This window comes from Capsicum annuum, chromosome 7 (genome assembly GCF_002878395.1).
Source record: "Capsicum annuum cultivar UCD-10X-F1 chromosome 7, UCD10Xv1.1, whole genome shotgun sequence".
NCBI lineage: Eukaryota > Viridiplantae > Streptophyta > Magnoliopsida > Solanales > Solanaceae > Capsicum > Capsicum annuum.
Window position 1 is genome coordinate 158,297,226 of NC_061117.1, and position 20,959 is coordinate 158,318,184.

Genomic DNA, 20,959 nt, shown 5'->3' on the forward strand with positions numbered 1-20,959 from the left:
ATGACTGAGGAAAGCTACTGACCTTAGCTATAATTTACACTTGCTAAATTTGGCGAACACCTGATGGTCTCTAAGAGTTTGTAACACAATTCTAAGATGGTTTGTATTGTCATCCTCACCACGAGAATAAATAAGAATATCATCGATAAATACTATGACAAACATGTTTAGGTACTATTTGAACACTTGATTCATCAAGTCTATGAAGGCTGCTGAAATATTTGTTAGTCCGAAAGACATGACTAGGAATTCAAAATGACCATAACGGGTTCTGAAAGTTATCTTTGAAATATCATATTCCCTTACTCTAAGTTGGTGATAGCCGGATCTAAGGTCTATAATAGAGAAGTAACTTACACCTTAGAGTTGATCAAATAAGTCATTAATTCTGGGAAGAGGGTATCTATTTTTAACTGTGACTTTATTCAGCTAACTATAGTCAATGTACATTCGTAGAGAACTACCTTTCTTTTGCATGAATAGGATGGGAGCGCCCCATGGAGAAACACTGGGCCTTATGAAACCTTTATCTAAAAGATCATTGAGTTACTTCTTTAACTCTTTAATCTCGGATGGAGCCATACGATATAGAGAGATAAAGATGGGCTGAGTATCAAAAAGAAGATCAATACTAAATTCTATTTCTCTATCGGGAGGTACCACTAGTAAATCTTCAGTAAAAACTTCCAGAAACTTATTAACTACACGGACTGACTGAACTGTTAGGGCCTCAAACTTAGTGTCTTTGACTCAAACTAAATGATAAATGCACCCTTTAGAGATCAACTTTTAGGCCTTAATATAGGATATGAAATGACTCTTGGGAGATACAGAATTACCTTCCCACTCAAAGATTGGCTCATCTAAAAATCGAAACTTCACTCAAGTGCGACAATCTATATATGTGTAATGATCCAAGACTACCCCCTAGTCGTCACACGGTGCTTACAACCCCAAAGGACCACAAGCTAATCCATGACTAATATTTATTGTGAGCACTAAATAATAATACTGAAATAATTATGGAATAATAAGCTAAAATGCCATAAGGTTCAAACATCTGAAATACTGATAACAAATAATAACATCTGAATCTGAAATACTATCTGAATCTAATCTAAAAAACCTATAACTAAAACTATATGAAAGCAAAGTTGATGGGACAGTCCCCCAACTAACTCTATCTACTAAAATACTGCAAACTAAAGTACTGAAATAAAAGCATATTTCACTGCTAAATCTGCTACTGCTGGCTGAATCTGGCTAAGCGCGATCTGGAACTTAAGCGACTGAACCTATGATATGAAACATCATAGCGCAGAAAAGTATGTGTTAGTATAAGGAAATGTACTGGTGTGCTAGATAAGGTAAGGCTAAATGCAAGGGTTTATATGCATGAATAATAACTGACTAAATGATATGTCAGAGCTGGATTAGCATACATGGAGGATCTATAACTACTGAACTTATTATGCACACTGTAATAGAGTATACTAGAAATGAATTTAATAACTAATAACTGAATATATTGATAATCTGAGATCACTGATAATCTGAATTACTGATAACTGAGTGATTATATCTGACCGTCCTGATTCTGTAAAACTGGACAGAGTTTTATTCTAAAGACTGAGACTGAAACTGTGGGAGATAATAATCTAATTGACATGCCCCAATCTGAACTTATAGGGTTGTAATTTGTAACCCCAATTAGAAGGATGTCAGTACCGTGCCACGGGTAAAGATAAGCTGAAGAGTAACCCTTTATTGGCAGGTTCCCTAAACGAGAATGTTGGTACCCTCTACTGGCAGGTAGAGCACCTCATCAAGCCTTAATTGGCAGGTTTGATATCTCAATCTACGCTGGCTAGATAGTTCTAGAATGCGAGGATTGCTTCTAAGGATCACACCCTCTACTGGAAGGTGAGCCCCCATCCTTGGGTTCACTCGATGCTAAATCTACTCCCAACTAAAAGACATTGAACTGTTATACTGAACTGAACTGGACTGATACTGAGATTACTGAGTTTTCCTAAGTTCTGTAACTAACTAAATTTTACTAAATTCTGTAAGGAACTAAGAGCACTACTGATCATGACATGACTGATACTATTTTGTAACTGAAACTGGATCTAAGTAAAAGCTAAATTATTGGGTCTTAAATACCCCCAGGACTCGATAGCATGAAAAGTAAAGAAAAGCATAATCTGGAATAACATAACAATGTTCACTTGGTCATAATTCATTCATAGAGATATTTCATCAAACACTTGTAATGCATTAACTTGTACATGAATGGGAAATACATGTTAGCATGCTATAATGGCATTATTTCATTCTCATAGACCATTTATCAAACACATGGGGAACATACTTGGTTCATTAAATCATAAACACTTAGGGTTAACATGGATACAACAATCAACTTACAAATTCATGGATTATAATATGGGGATTACTCAATTCAACATACAAGCTATACCACTTCATGAAATCTACCCTTAATCATGGATTGAAACTCAATAAATGTCAAAACATGAAAACAATCCAATTTCATACATGTAAGTCATAAATCATAATTCTTAAAGCTTTAAAAATGAATTGTTTGACTCCATGGGTGGAAGGGACCCATACATAAACATCCAACACACCTTAATTGGTGAGATTCTTGGAGTTCTTGGAGAGATTCCTGGGATTGACCTTGATTCTTGAGAGCTAAGGTTTGTTTTCTTGAGAGAGAGAACTACCTTTTGATTTTGGGAAAAAGTGAATAATGAAGGGTTTTACATGTTTTTAGGGCTTAAATCCCATATCTGGGTAGAATAAAATCATGGGAAAAGACTATTTTAACCCTGGGCACAACTTTAATTTTTTGTGAAATTTTCCCGATCTGGACCCCTGGAGCGATGCGCCACTATCACGCCAAACCACTGGAAAATGACAACTGGAAATTATATGGTGGCACGATGCGGTGGTATCGCATTTCCACTTTATTTATGAACTGGAAGTGCATCGTGACGCAGTGGAATCACGTTGGTACACTGAAAATTTACAATTGTGAACTGGGTTTATGATGCGACGCGCCAATATCGCGGAGTAACACTGAAAATTGACAATTGCTATTCTAATACACTCTGCGACGTGCTACTGGACTGAATGATGATGTTTAATGATTAAAACTTAAAATCACCATAACTTCTTATTCGGTTGTCGGATTTAGGCGAATTTTATATCATTGGAGAGCTAATTAAATTTCCTACACAATGGCAGGCTCAAATCTAAAAATTACTGAGTATTTTAAAATTTTTATTTAGGATAACCCATGTACTGAGGGTTAATCTAGGCTAGGGAAATATGGGATATTACAATATGCATAACAGGAATGAAGCCAATCCATACCCAAAATAAGGTCAAAGTCTACTATCTCAAACTCTATTAAGTTTGCTAACATGATCTTATGTAGGACTGTGATAGGACACTTTCTGTAGATCAGTTTGGAAATACCTGACTCACCCACTTGGGTAGAAACTAAGAAGGGCTTAAAAAGCTTTTTAGGACCTACTCCAAAATTTACATCAACCAACGGAGTCACATAAGAGAGATTTAACCCTGGGTGTAATAGCATATAAGAATCAAGATAAAAGACACGAAGCATACTAGTAATGACATCTGCTAAACTCTCCTGCAACTGGCAAGATGATAAAGCATAGAATTAATTTTGGCGCTGACTGCCACCGATACTTAATGATACGTCCTGGGGAAGAGCTGGGTGACCTAGACGAGTTGGTGTGCTAGTAGCCTGAGTCTAGGGACGAGCATACCTATTTCTTTGCTTAGCATATGGGAACTCCTTGATTCTATGACCTAACTTAGCACATCCAAAATAACCTTTTTGTCCTAACAAACACTCACCGAGATAATTCTTACCACACTTAGTATATGCAAGTTAATTGGCCTTTCCACCCATACTATTTTGAAACCTGGACATAGAAGTCCTTCCCCACTGCTCATAAAGATGGGTGACCCTAAAACTATGAATAATTTCCCTCAGCAAATATCGATTGGCCATACTCAAATTGCTAGTTCTAGCCTTTTTATTTTCTCTATCTCTCCCTTTCAGTTTTTCTACCTCAATCTGTTGAGCATAAGTCATCAATTTAGCAAGGTCTATGTCCCCAATAAGCATGGAAGTCCTACACTCCTTGACTACCAACCCAGACACTCCAGTAACAAACTTACTCATAATAGATATTAGGTCAACTATCAAATTAGGAGCATACTTAGATAACTGATTGAACTTAAGGTAGTACTCTTTCACCGTCATCAATCCCTACCTCGGGTTCATGAACTCCTCAATATTTTTTCTCGTACCTCATGCGGAAAGAACCTGTCTAGAAACTCATCCTGAAACACCTTCGAACTCATAGGAGCCATATTTTCACCCCTACCTTTCTTCCATATAACGACCCAATTATAACCAACATCCTTCAGGCGGTAGGATAAAAATTATACGCTCTTCTCTTTAGTAACATGCATAACTTGGGTGATCTTTTTCACCTCATCAAGATACAGCTGCGAGTCATCACCTACCTTCGACCCAAAGAATTCAAGTAAATTCATCCTTATAAAGTCACGAGGTCTAGCTACAGCCAAATCACCATCTTGCTGGTATGGGACTGCATCCTGATGGTTTCCCTGAACATTAGCAGTCACATATTGTGCAAATGCCTAAAAGACAATTTGGAATTCAGTGTGATACACATTCTCATTCAGAGAATCAACAGGATGGGTTGGCCGGTTATCATTTTTGCGGGCATTAGCTCTATAGGGAGGTATATTCTATCACATAAAAGCACGAGTTGAAAGTAGATAGAGACAGTTATAAGCACAATGGATCATGAAAGAAAAAGAATGATTTCATAAAATATCCCATAGCCTCTTGCTCATAAATGTGGCGCACTTTACACCCATGTTCAAGACTCTACATAACGCGACTTGTCTGACACCTTAGGACTCCTTACAACCTTAGGCTCTGATACTAAGTTTGCAACGCCTTGAAAAAGAGTCCTGAGATGTCACACGGTGCTCAATACTACAAGTAGCCTCAGGCTAACCCTATAAGCCTTCTACTAAATCTGAAAGTCATAATAGAGAAATATAAACATATAATCAAAGCTAAAATATTGAATTCTATCTGAGCTAAGCTTGAATTAACTGAACATAATGTCTGAAAATACTTGACTTAAAAGTCTGGACAATCAACACTAGAAATATGAATTATAACTAGCAATCTGACAAACCTCTACTACTAACAACTAGAGAGCCACTGGGACAAACCTCCAGCTGACTCTAACTAACTGAAAATCCTGAATCAACTACTTTAATAAGTTGGAAAACTAAATAACTGAGTCCCCAAACTATGAGGACTCACCAACTGTCGGGATATAGATAGCGATGCTCAAAATCACTCACACTACTAAAATTGAGAGCCTAACCTAGATTATTAAACAATGCAGCACATAGACATATATGTGGATCAGTATTTCTGGAATGTACTTAGCATGTGGGGGTGAATGCATAAATAAAATAATATCTCAATGCTTATATAAACTTGTAAAAAGATGTATGCTAAGTATAGATGACTCACATAGGGTTGAATAACTGAAAACTAAAAATCATGAATCATGAGTAATAAAGCATACTGTATAAATCTTGTAAGTCATAACACTTAGTTCTATAAGCTGTACTTGTATTCTATCTTTAAATCATGTGGTCTAAGAGTAGAAAGGACTAACTTTTTTATCTGTAAACTAAAAGCTGAAATATTATGACTAACATCTTATATGAAATAATATCTAAAAGGAATTATTAGCCTTACACTTAGTTTTCTAAAAGCTTACCTGTTAAGATTACTCTTTTCTGTAGGCTTTAGGGAGTTTACTTAGAAAAAACTTTTTTGAAAGGGATTTTCTGTAGAGAGGTTCTTTGAACCGACATAAACCATGTGAGCTAACATGGAGTTCAACGTCTAATTCTCCTTAGGGGAAAACCTCACGTTGGAGAGAGGTGTCATACTCTTGTCAGGGAGTATAACCTGAGCTAAGTGATCACAATTTGTATCTGTCATCCACATAAATGAGAATAATATGAATCTGTACCTATGTTGGCTCGTAGTTCTAGAAGTAGGATGTGCTAAACCCACATTTCTCGCTTGGTGCTAAATATTGCTCCCTTAAATCTATATGCCCATTCTATAGGAAATCCATTTTAAAAAACTAGTATAAGGGTTTATAATGAAAACTAATTATGCGTCTATCTGTTTTAAACTGTAATCAAACTAATCTGCAGTCAAAACTGAAATCAATACTGTAAAGTGGATTCTATATCTTAGCTGAGGATCAAAAGATCAAATCTTGATTCAAAAGCTGATTGTAAACAAATCATAGGATGTTTAAAAGCATAATCATTCTTGGAATATCAATATTAAAAATAGGGCTTAATAACCCATGCTTTAAATTATCACAAATCATGCTCAATGGTCAAAATCATGAAGTCTTTGCACAATTCTAGTCAAAATAATGGAATTCAACCTTCAGTATATCTAAAACCACTTCACATGTATAAATGTGCAAAATAGGCATGCAATTCATCATCTAAAATACTTGTAATATCATAATCTTCAAATAATAATAATTGGGTATGAACCCTAAATTGAAAATTGTATGAATTTATGTAAAACCATTTAAATTCATAATAAAATTTGGTTTTGGGCACAAGGATGAAAGAATTATCCTTGTTCATAACCCCACATACCTTAATTAATGAAATAGATAAAGAAACTTGACTTTTAATTCCTATTGATGCTCTTGAAGATTGTTTCTTAAAGTTCTTGAATTAAAACTTTGAATTTTGGATTTTCTTGGAAAAAGAATGGTGAAATTTTGGATTATCTTGAAGTTGAATGTTGAATCCTAGGGTTTTCTTAGAGAGCAATTTGATGAATAATGGGTATAAGATGCTTAGAATAGGTTTAATCTTTTGTTTTTCCCGATTTGGGGTCTTGGAAAAACACTAAGTTTCCCTTTGAAAGTTTAAGTTCGGAAGTGAAATGTCATTTAAGGCCTTAAGGCGATGCAGTGAGTGGGTCATCGCGATACCCACCGCGACGCGGTGGAATCGTGGTGACTCACTGATTTTTGATAAATGCTAATTTCAGCATCATCGTGATGCGGTGATCCCTTCATTGCAAAATCCACCGCGACACAATGCAGTCGCGGTGGCTCTCTAGAAACTGACTATTGCTGATTTGACCTCCACCATGACGCGGTGGCCTCCTTACCGCTATACTTACCTTGAATCGACCTAATCGTGGTGAGCTGCTGCCTTGCCAATTTGAATGGGATCCAAATCTAGTTTGAAAAATCTGAAACTTACCCGAGAGTTGTTACTTACACCCCTGAATGTAAGTAAACTAAAAAATCATCAACTCGGAGCCCAAAAGGTCAGCTTAAAAATCCTCGAAGTTTAAAGTGAATTGAAAATGACTAAATCCCTCAACTCTCGGCTTTATTTTTAGGTTCTAAGTGTTATAGGCACATTACTAAGGGCTGAGTAGAACTAAGAATGTACGGGGTATTACAGAACACAAACAAACTATGCTACCCTATCAAATTTAATGCTTCGAACTCAATGGCAATATCATATTTTTTAAAAAACATCATTTTCAAAAACTTGACCCTTGAACCCCAATTTCTTAATTTTCTAAATCAAGGATTGAAATGAGATATAACATTTATAAAACCACACCAACCATATTACCAAACTAAAATTGATGTTTTGGATCTGCTGGCACAGTCTGTTTTGTTATTCGATGCACAAATCAATAAATATTGATCGAAGTCAACTATAAGGCTTTTCCAGGTACCACAAATCACAAACTCACTCAAAACCCATCGAAATATATTGAGAATCATGTCAAGCATACCCACACTCCATAAATACCACATAGCAACCATGAGGGCATTAAATGATCAAATCACACAAAAATAAATAATCTCACCAAAATCACCAAAAATTAAGTCGTTACATTTTAACTCTTCTTTCATGGCATCAATACATTTATTAGACTTAGTGTTTTTTATGGTATGCGGAAATAAAAACGGGCCTTTATTAAGTTCAATTTTAAAATCTAACTCTTGCAAATAAATAACATAATCATCTGAAATGGCAGGGTTTTTTTCTCTTTGAGATCTTCTTACCAACACTGTTTGTGATTTATTTGTGTTATATATTTGTGAGTTACTTCCTTCCTGGAGAGTTATTGGTGTGGAAGTAAGCATATTCATAGGCAATAGAACATTCACTCTTACCTAATTTATTTTCACACTTTGCCATTCAACACTCCCGCTAACTTCACCATTCTCAATGAATCTTGCATTACCGATTTCAACAATTCTCAAATTGTGATTTGGATAGTAAAACCTGCACACTTTAGATTTCTCTGAGTAATCAATCTGGTAACCACTTAGTGATCAAGAATCTAATTTATTTTCATATAAATTATAAACTCTAACTTTCTCTAGGCAAATTCGAACATGCAGGTGCCTTAAATTAGAATCCTTTCCATTCACAGATCAAAATAGATCTTTGGAACTGCCTTACTAGGAATTATATTTAATAAATATATAATAATTTTAAGAACATACATCCACAAAGAATTGGGTAATGAGTAATTACATATCATACTCTAAATCCTATCTATACGTGTTCTATTACGTCTTTCTATAACGCTATTTTGATGAGGTGTTCCTCGCATAATATACTACACACATACACCAAGTTCCTCGAGGAACTTTGCAAATAGACTTGGACATTGTCCTGATTCATTATACTTTTCATAATATTCACCACCTCTATTTGGCCTAGTGATTCACTTTTCTATCTAATTGTCTTTCAACCTAATTAACATACACTTTGAGAGTGTCCGTTGCTTGAGACTTTTATTTTAATAAATAGATAAATTCATAACGCAAAAAATCATCATAAAAGGTGATAAAAAAAATTTCTCCACCAAAATATGGAATATCAAAGGATCTGCAAATATCAGTTTGTATGATTTCAAGAAGCAGCCTACTTCTTATGGCAAGCATAGTTTTCTTTCCCTTAATGCAATTGAAACTACGTTTATTTCTAATATTTTAAGCACTAGCAAGAAGAGATTCAGAAAAAATATTATCGAATTTCAATCTGTATAAATTATCATTGAGAGTATCTTAGCTATAAAAAATAATTTTTTAAAATGAATTGAAACATCCTTGTCAAAATTAAAAATTAAATCAAGAAACATCAAGCCTAGAAAGAGGAATCAAATTCCTAGAAACTGAAGGAACATAAAGAGTCTGTAATAGATCAAGGTAATGTCCAGCCTCCAAGATCAACTGACAAGTCTCTATACCTTCAATTTTGAGCCTTCATATGATTTTCCATGTGTTGACACCTAATTTTTGCCCTCCACTACTAAGTTTGAATTCGAGTTCCTTCGATTTTAAATAAAATTACAATATTTATTTTATTTAAAATAAAAGATTTTCAAAGTATTTATCTGTATGATTTTGTCATTTTTGGTAACAATTATATATTTCTTATTCCCTTGTGCAAAATTATATAATTTAGTTATTTAAATAACTATTTGATGAAAAATTGAATTTTAATCAAGGGTTATCTTGAAAATTGATTCAAATGGTTAAAATTTTAATTTTAATTTAGCCACAAAATAATTTATTTTAAAAAATAAAATAAAAAATATTATTTGATCATATTAAATCAATAAACTCATAATTAAACTGATTGTTAATTTATTTCAAATTTTGACTCAATTTAGTCTATTAATTGAATTTGTCCATAATTAAAATTAATTAGATTACAATTGTAATACAATTGACAGATTAATTTTAAATTTGGCTAGAGTTCAAATTAAATTGACTAAATTAAAATTAACCATAATCAGCCCAAACCCAATTTCAACACCAATTACTCAGGCCCAACAACAACTAAACTCAGCAGCCCAACATCACCAACAGCAATACCCGGCCCAATTCTCTTAATATACTCCCTTAACCCATTTCAACGTGAAACAACAACAATACATCGTTATCCACTTATCCCCTTCAAAACAGTCGGCATGACAACAGCTTCAACGTTGTAATGATAACCAACGGCAACAGCGTTGTCATCAACTAACGACCCAGCCAACATCATTGACAACAACGCACAACGGCGTTCAACTATTCCAGAATCCATTCAACGGCAAGATCAATATCAACACCAACAAAATTAGTAAGAGCCTAGTCAAACTAGCCGTTCCCCCTCGATTTTACCATTTTACCCTCTCAGTACAGCCATTATGGCCAAAAAATAGGTGCTTTTAACTTAATCAGGCTGGGATTCACCATTTCGAGAAGGAAATTAATTTCTACTTGTCTTACTGTGGAACTCAAAACCTCTGAAGAAATTGAATCCAAAATTCAAAATTGGAATTTGAAAATCCTAGTTTTCCCCCCATTTTCCCTTACAAAAAGATAGTGAGGGATAAGGGTGAGAAGGGAGGTTTTTTTGGGTGGGGGGAGGGGAATTGGGGGTTCTGAAGGTGCTTGCCTTTAACCTCACGAAACCAAAATTCTCAAAGCACACTTGAAAGATTGAAATTCGACGTTCTCGATCAAATTCTATCGATTAGAATCAATTCGAGGTGGTGGATAATATCACTTGTGTGCGGGTTTGTTGCACTATCACAAAATTATGTATATAGACAATTGGTGATAGATAATGTTTGAAAAATATATAATGTGTCTGGAATGTATTTATGCTTCCTATGTAGACTACATGTCAGAATTAGACACCAATATGCACCTTAAATTATGTAAATGCAATCATATGTTACTTATGAACAGTGTTCTGTCCAGTTCATTCCATGCTACCTAACTGGGTTGTTTTACGCACTGGAAAATTGAATTTATACTTTTAGTTGTTAAACTATTTTCTTGAGTAATTAAAAGGAATTGTTAATCTTATTGTTGGTCTTAAAATGGGCTGCAACGATCCTTCTGGCGCTTTCTTACTTTGATCAAGTAAATTATCATTCAGAGCTGTAAGGAAAAGAAAATCATTGCCAAACAGTATTTTCCAGCTTGGCTTGCGTGGTAGCTAAATGAGTTATTCCTTTTGTATCTTCTTCCCAATTTGTTGTGAGAATAATGTAAATTTGGTTTTAATACCCTTCAAAATTATTAAATTATAGAGAAGTCAGTATAAATATATGTCTAGTAGTATATAAGTTAGTTAAAATTTCGTATGAACTATGTGATAATGTTGATTGTAACGTGTTGAACATGTTTTTACCTTTATACCTAATTTCAGTCGTAATTACGTATTGTGATTTGTCTCATGGGAAAAAAAAAATGCATTAGCTTTGCTGTTTCTTTCGTTCGGTTAATTCTCATTCTTATTGCATACTCGTATGGATACTAATTCTTATCCTTTTATCTCTTGTGCATGAACTCGTTCGAGTCCTCTTGGACTCTTCCCTTGCATCCTCGTTGGGTCCAACCCAACATCGAGTCGAAACCTCAGATCCAAATCCAAGGGGGCTATTTTTTGCTGGTATACAGCAGATATACACCAATATACTGGCTTAGAAAGGGGGACATGGAAAAGGAAGCTGATTTCAAGGTTGAAGGATTAAACTTATGTGCACATGACTAAAATATAGTCACATATACACTGGACTAGAAGTCCAAGGTCCGTGTCAAGACGGGTCCAACAATAAAACATGTGTATTGCAATTTTTAAGTTTTAGAATTTATGTTAGAGTAGGTAGTTTGAGCAGTAGAATGTTTTTATTGGTACGATTAAATAAACTTATAAAATATATTTCTGTAAATATTTTATCAAACTTTTCTTTTGTATATATTCCTTCTATTGAAACGTAGGAGCTGTTTGTTACAGTATATAAATTTTCTTTTTGAATAGAATATATTAGTAATATTTGTATTAGTAATGCTTCTATTAGTAAATGCTGGTATTATTTATGTTAACATTAGTTCTTATACATTGTTTAACGTGCTGCATTAAAATTTACCTTTTTGATTTTGATATATTTAAATAAAAATTTTTTTTTTTTAAAGAATTGCATATACATTTTAAGATTCATTCGAGATCTAGCACGGGTTCAGTATATTAATTTTTATCTCAATTTATATGACACAAATAGAATTTAGATAATCAATCATACTTTTAATAGGTATTTAGCTAATTTAATTTGTTAACTATTGTAATTTATAATATTTTTATGTAATTTTCAAATAATATGTATTATTTTTCTTGTCCAAACTTTTGTGGAATTGATAGTCAATTATGTTTTAAAAATAATTTAAGTTTTTAATTATTGTGATTTATAATAAATTTCTTCTATTCCAATTTCAGTGACACTAATATAATTTTAGGAGTCGACCAAATATTTTATATCTTTTAAATCTTTTAAGTTGTTAATTATTGTGATTTCTAGTATTTTTCATGTAATTTTTTTGAAATATATAACATATTAAATTATTTTTAGATATTTTAAATTGTTAACTATTGTAATTTATAATACTTTTTATATAATTTTTTTGAATAATATATGCTACTCTCTTTGTTCAGAGTTTTGTGTCGACGATAGCCAATTATATTTTTTTAAATAATTTAAATTTTTTATCATTGTAATTTATAATATTTTTTCTATTTCAACTTATGTGGAACAATGCTTAAATAACCATATTAATTAATTAGGGGTGATATAGTAAAATGTAATTATTATTATTTATTATTTTTATTATGTATATGTGTTGATTCAAGAAGAATTTGAAAATATTTAGAAATGTGTTGAATGTTATAAATGTTAATAATCCATTTGGTGCTTCTTGATTTCTCTACATTTATCTATTGTTTGTTTTAACTCTTTTGCCCTTTAAATACGTTACTCTTCTTGTCCAATTTTTTATGGCATTGATAGTCAATTATGTTTTAAAAATAATTTAAGTTTTTAATTATTGTGATTTATAATAAATTTCTTCTATTCCAATTTCAGTGACACTAATATAACTTCAAATGTCGACCAAATATTTTATATCTTTTAGATTTTTTAAGTTGTTAATTATTGTGATTTCTAGTATTTTTCATGTAATTTTTTTGAAATATATAACATATTAAATTGTTCTTTGATATTTTAACTTGTTAACTATTGTAATTTATAATACTTTTTATATAATTTTTTTTGAATAATATATGATACTCTCCTTGTCCAGAGTTATGTGTCGACGATAACCAATTATATTTTTTAAATAATTTAAATTTTTTATCATTGTAATTTATAATGTTTTTTCTATTTCAACTTATGTGGAACAATGCTTAAATGACCATAATAATTAATTAGGGTGATATAGTAAAATGTAACTATTATTATATATTATTTTTATTATGTGTATGTGTTGATTCAAGAAGAATTTGAAAACATTTAGAAACGTGTTGAATGTTACAAATGTTAATAATACATTTGTAACATTTGGTGCTTCTTGATTTCTCAACATTTATCTCTTATATGTTTAGACTCTTTTGCCCTTTGAGTATATGTAGCAATTTTTATTTTTAAAAAAATGTCATGAAAATTTTACTCTTTTGCCCTTTGAATACGATACTCTTCTTGTCCAAATTTTTGTGGAATTGATAATCAATTATATTTTAAAAATAATTTAAGTTTTTAATTATTGTGATTTATAATACTTTTCTTCTATTCCATTTTCAATGACACTAATATAACTTCAAGAGTCGACCAAATATTTTATATCTTTTAAATCTTTTAAGTTGTTAATTATTGTGATTTCTAGTATTTTTCATGTAATTTTTTTTGAAATATATAACATATTAAATTATTTTTTTCTATTTCAACTTATGTGGCATAATGCTTAAAATGACCATAATAATTAATTAAGGGTGATATAGTAAAATTACGGTTGAAACAAACATGTCATAAATGTTTATTTTATTTTTTACTTAAATATTATTAATTTTTTAATGTATAAATAACTTATAATAATTAATTTGAAGCAGTATAATAATTAATTAGGAGTGATATGGTACAATTACGGTTGAAGCAGACATGTCATAAATATCTATTTTATTTTTTAATTAAATATTATTATATATTTTTAATATATAAATAACTTATAATAATTAATTAGGTGTGATATAATAATTAGTTAGGGGTAATATAGTACAATTACGATTGAAGCAAGCATGTCATAAATATTTAGTTGATTTTTTAATTAAATATTATTAATTTTTAATATATAAATAATTTATAATAATTAATTATATGTGGGCTCCATCATATTCAATAGGAGTAGCATCAATGGCAAAGTGGTAATTTATTGAAATGGCATGAGTTGTAATTAATTCAAAATGGAAGGACTTTTGTTATAGTTGTTGATAAGGTCCAAACATTAAAACCCAAAATATAATTTTCCTAAACAAACTAATCTTGCAAAGTATTTTATAGACCTTAGTATCCTAAAACTTTGTTTTAATACCCATAAGCTAACATGCCAAAATCATCATTTCTAATATATAAAAAAGAAAAGAAAAGAAAAGAAAAGATATATATATATATATATATATATGTATATATATAATATAATATAATATAATATAATAGAAAAAGAAGAAAAATAATATTTTAATAAATAATTTAAATTTTTAATTATTGTGTAAAACTTTTCTACTCCAATTTAAGTGACATGATACTTAGATGACCATAATAATTAATTAGAAATGATATCGTAAAATCACGATTGAATATATTAGGAAAAAAATAAATTAGGTGAAAATGTAATAACAAATAAGAAAGAAAGTAAATTATATGTTTGATATGAAATTAAATAAATAATAAAATTTATTTAATCGCATCAATTTTAATTAATTTTTACAATAAATTATCATCCTACTAATCAATTTACTTAAATATATTTGAAATAATCTTATACATAAAAATAAAAAAGATAAATAAGATTGAAAAATAAATGAAAGATAGAGGGCCCACATTTGTGGAAATATGTGTGATGACATTATGGTAAATTTCTTTAGTGACATTGCTTGTAATTAAAGAAAAAATAATTAGTTTTTATTCAAACTTTTGATGAAAGCGCAAAAAATAATTGAATTGAGCTTATAATTTATTGTAATGACCAAATTACCCCTAGAGAAATTTGTTATGTGATTTCCATCCCCTTGACCAAACCAACTCTTCTATAATATAGAAAAGAAATATACCCAAAAATGCTTGGAAAGAGGTGCTGATATACGCTCAGTATACAGCTGGTATACAAATGCAGAAAAAGGGCCCAGTCCATAAGAAAGGCCCAAAGATTGGCCAGCTTTGAAATGGGCTAAAAGGGCCCAAATTTTAACCTTTCTTACTTATTTTATGTAAATTGAACTTGATTATGTGTTCACATTAATTTCTTAAAATTGGTTAACCTTAATAGATCCCCGTTGAATCGTCATTTTTGTTTCTTTGGATTTTTCTTTTAAGTATTTTATCACATAGCGTAATATTCTAAATTAATAAAAAAATATCTTCCTTGTTAGAGTGAACTTTTTTAAAAAAAAAAAAAATTAAAACGACATTTTATCTTATCAATATGTTAAAATAATTCATTTAAATTAAAAGAACTCTCATCAACTTAAAATCTATTTTTCTTCGTGAAAGTTAAAAAAATATTTTTCAAGTTAGTCAAAATTCATAATTGTTTAAATTGATACTTTTTTTTTTGGAGATTGATATTTGTTATCAAAAATGATGTTCAAAAATCACTTTCTTTCTCCCTTTTATTAAAATAAATAAATAAATAATAATAATTTTGGGGTTTTAGTTCAACTTTCTCTATAGAAAATTTTCTCAAGTTAGACAAGATCAATATTTTGCTTTGTCGAATAACTGTCATTTAAGTCTTCACAAACTAGTAAATAAATAATTTCTTGAGTTAAGGGTAATATTTTAAATCATTTAAGTCTTCACAAACTAGTAAATAAATAATTTCTTGAGTTAAGGGTAATATTTTAAAAAAATCAACCTTTTTGTAAAAATTAGACCCTTTTTAAAGTTAGTCAAAAATAAGTCTTTTGGTGAACCGTTTTAAAACGGACGCTCCTAAGTTCCGTAAAAATCTTTTTAGGGTGTTTTAGGGTGTTAACTGAACCCTTACTCAGTTTCTCTGATTTTGAAGATCTATTTCTGTTTTTAAATCTTTGAAGTCTCTTTAAAGTTTTTTCTTGATGTTTTCGATAAAAAATCAAGAGACGACTCTGTAAACCTTTTCGAAACTATTTTGACTAGTTTGAAAAGGTTAAAATCATTTTCTCTCAAATGAAACCTGAAAAGGGATAAAACACCATGAACAAGAAGTCCTTATTTAGATTTGTAGTTTGGATTAGAATGAATTCTTGTAAAGTAGCAGATACATGAATAGTTACATCAGAAACAAGCCACCAAGTATTTTTTGTAAACTTCTACTAAATTTTATTCGAAACACATGAAAGCACTCTATGCACCTTTCTTTTTAAGTCAAGCTTTATGTTTTTGGCAATCTTTTTTATAGTGTCCTTCGTCTATACAGAAATGATACTTATCTGCCTTGAGTTCCTTATGAGCATCTTGTGAAACTTTAGCGGGTGCTTTCTTCTTCTTGAACTTGTTGACCTTCACGTTAAGTCCTTTACCAGCTCCTTGACTCGTGAGGTTAATGAAATGACCTTATTTCTTAAGTCTTGACTCATCCTAAATAAGCATACTGGATAATTTATTAATATCCTATTTATTCTTAATAATATTATTGTTAATTTGAAATAGTTCATACTTAGGAGGCAATGAGTTATGAATAAACTGAACCAAAAAGGTGTCATCCACTTTTATTACCAATGTTTGAAGTCTTACTATAATGTTAGTCATCTCGATGATACAATTTTACATACTATGCAATCCATCAAACATCTTGATCGCGAGTTCATCCGTTAATGTACTAATGAGAGACTTATCAGCAAAACGAAAATGTTCTTCCATAAACTTCAGGTATTCCCTGACACTTTCTGTTTGTGGAATAATACTCTTAATATTTTTAGCGATAGTCATTCGCGTGAAGTCCTAATCCGGGGGTCTATCGGACAGCCTCGCTACTTCACCTGAGGTAGTGGTATGGTTTACGTACACTCTACCCTCCTCAAACCCCACTATGTAGAAATAGACTGGGTATGTTGTAGTTAGTCATTGGCATGAACATAAGGTTCAATCTGTTAGAATGTTCCCATACTTTATAGAAAGACTTCTCATCCTCACTGTTTGTATCAATAATAGCACTAGATTTATCATTCAGCATAGACAAGCCCAGATCCATCATACCTAAGTGAAGGTGAACTTGTTCATGCCATTCAGAGAAGTTTAATACATTAAACATGGTAATAGATAAAGCAAGCGAATGAAGAGGAATAGCTGCAAAATAGATAAATATTAAGCAAGCGAATGAAGAGGAATAGCTGCAAAATAGATAAATATACTCACAAATTAAAAAATAATGTGGATTCAAAAAAATAATAAAAGTATATTGTAATTGTCCTTTAGGTAGATACTACGGCACACTATCATAATTTAATTTCATTTTTTCAACTTTACTAGGTAATAAATTATTTTAAATCAAACATATACATCTTTGGATATACAATATATATTCGACTAAAGAATATTAATTTACCGCATAATGTTTACTACTCATAGAATAATTAATTCACCTTTGAATAAATTCTTAAATTCTACCAGTTGTGAGAGTTACTTTTCCTATTTATTATCAATAATAGACATTTCATTAGTTTCATGGATAGATAACAATTTTATGGATGCATATTTTTTCTCAACCATACTAGTTTGTCCAATTTGGTGACTAACAAACTATATGAACATTAATGTACATATTATATCACATGCATAATTTTTATACATGTGAATAGGTTTAAACATTCTAGTTTGGCCACTTTGATGACTAAAAAGCTATAGAAACATAATACATGTATAGAATTTAAGTATAACGTATGTGAAAAAAATATTAACGTTCTAGTTTGATCACTTTGTTGACTAATAAACTATATACTTAGACACATACATTATTTACGTAATTTAATATAAGGACCACTATTAGTTGTAACAAGACATCAACAGCAAAAAATCACTAATGTATTAAATGGGAATTAATAACCATTACTGTATACGGGATCAAGGTTCAACATAAAACTTGCGCAAAAATTCAAATCCCAATCATTTCAACATTAAGCTTATCAAATGAGTATCAGTGGAAGATACCCTACAATTTATACTTATGGTAATGTCAATTTTAACACCTAAAGGGCAAGTGGCAAGTTGGAACCTTCACTGTCAGAGCCTTTAATTGCTAAAACCTAAATCATAACAACGCTGACTTAGAAAGCAAATTAATGATACCGTAAACATGATTGTACATACAACACAACAGTGATACATCATAATATTTTCTTTGATGAAGATCGGTTCAAATATCTAGGCTCGGGTGACACATGTAAACTTTAAATTTTAGTGCTTAATGCACATTAAGATCTTTAACTCAATAATTTTACATAGACGAGTCATATAAAACATACCTGATGCAGAAGACATCATCACAGAGTATAGCGGAAGTTTAGTTGAGAAACTGATTTCTACCTTCTTGTCCAAACCTTATGTTACCACATTCTTTAGTGATGAAAAAAGAGTAGTGTATGTGATAATCTTAATGGATAGAGGGAGGATCAATTTATAGAGGTTAAGACTTAATCCGATATGTTCATCAATTGACCGCTGTATGAAGGAGATCAATTCTTTAATTGTGGATTACTTGAATCACAAGTAAACTTGAGCCACAAGTAAGAATTATTCTTATATTCTCCTCAACCTCAAGATTGTTTTTTAAGGAAGGATTTTGATTATTTCCCGACTGGTTGCAGCCAAAACGTCTTTGTAAATTGATTGATGATTATAAGGCCAAGATAATCTCCTTATCAATATGTTGTCTAACGCCTCGTCCAATAACTTTCAAGTTGAACACAAATGCGGGCTGTTTGTGCAAGGATAATAAAACATGATTTACTTTACTGCTCAAGTAACATGGATGAAATTCACGCAACAAATTTTGGTCTTCAATAGTGCAAGGATAATAGGATTAGCCCCGTAATATTCGAAATGGATTCCAAGATATGGTGGATATGATCAATGGAAAAATAATTGCTCGTGGAAGCTACAATATTGGATTGCTCTTTTTTTAATTTAATTTTCAGATTTTCTTATTAAAAATTAAACAAATGCATAGCCTTTATAAATTGGGTTGGCCCAAACCATATAAAACCTGAAATAAAAATAAACATAAAAATTGACCTGGCCTAACCCAATTGAATTTATTACATATATCTGAAATATAGGGTTTCCTAAACCATCTATCTGTTTCCCTCCCTTTTTATCTGCTCTTTGATGTCACCGCTGACTATCTTCAGAGTCCAGTTCATCCTTCTTCGGCTCTGGGTGATTAACACCATGTCCTGATAGCTGCATCAGTGTATCCTCATCAACTTCCAGAGGTAAGTAATATCTTATCCCTTTGATCTGTTCATTTTGCTTCCTCTTCATTTCATTTTCATCTTCTGTGGATAGAACATGAGTCGTCTTTTTGAGCTCCATTGAAGGGTCTATTAACCTGGATTTGGTAACCTACACCAAGTATACAACATTTAATTCTTTGAGCTAAAATTCCTCTTCTCTTGCCTGTGCTAACTTCCTTTATCTTTATAGGTGCAGATGGGATGAAGATAATGAGATGTTTGGACCCACTAGTATTTGGAGAGTAACTATTGTCCAAGTTATGCAGTATCATGTCGTATAGCCCTTTTTGTTTTACAGAGATTGCCTTATGTAAGCTGCTGTAGACTAGGCTAAGTGATTTAATACCAACACTATTTTTGTGGCCTTGCATGGCTTGTAAATATCCTTATGTTTATGTTAATCCGTAACCTAATCAGCCGTGCAGCTCTTCTGTGGTGACAATCTTAAGTATGGTATTTTTGTTTCATCACTATTAATGATCCTCTTGCCAGCTGTTTGAATCTGTTTGAAATATTTGAATATGAATTCACCTACCTCAAATGCATAATTAGCAAAGTAGACAGATAATTTGCTCCCTTCCCTCAATATGTGCTGGTACTGGACTGTTGTGAGCTGTAATAACCTCCATGTTTGTATCACTTTATATTCTATGCTCCATGGACAATGCCATTAATCGTTTAAAATCTTCAGCATGCTTAATGAATCAATCTGTATGATTGTTTTACCTATGTGTGCTTAATATCATGCATAGCTGCTTGTAGAATAGTTTCTGCCATTGCATATAGATTAGTAGTATCCTCTATGGCTGCTCCTTTTGCATTCAAAAAATCTCCTACCTGATCCCTCACACAAAAAACATATAAACTTGCCCTCGGATTTTCTTTAGAAGCTTCATCCGTATTGTATTTAACCCATCCCTATTGAGGAAATTCCCAATTCACCTTATGACTTTCATTCTAGTTTTGTGTCTTGCCAACTATGTCAATATTTCTAGCTATGTAGTAGGAAACTCTTGGTATGGTCTCCTTATTTAAAGCAATAACCTAATATTTCTGATGATATTTTACTGAACACTGAACTCAGATATCTGTTTCCCTTCATGCTTCTCCTTGTTCCTTCTTTTTCAAAGCTCCCAAATAATAATGCTAGGAACTGCAAGATAATAACTTTTATCTCTGAATCTAACATCTGCATTCCACCATGCTAGGACTATCTCTT

General features: G+C 31.5%; 1 long non-coding RNA gene across 1 annotated transcript; it reads left to right on the forward strand.

Annotated features, from left to right (window-relative positions):
• Window positions 1-19,336: 19,336 nt before the first annotated feature.
• On the forward strand, window positions 19,337-20,424 carry LOC124885639. The gene is made up of 2 exons (XR_007042976.1): window positions 19,337-19,719; window positions 19,931-20,424. It is a non-coding gene; the product is annotated as an uncharacterized LOC124885639 (long non-coding RNA).
• Window positions 20,425-20,959: the final 535 nt, after the last annotated feature.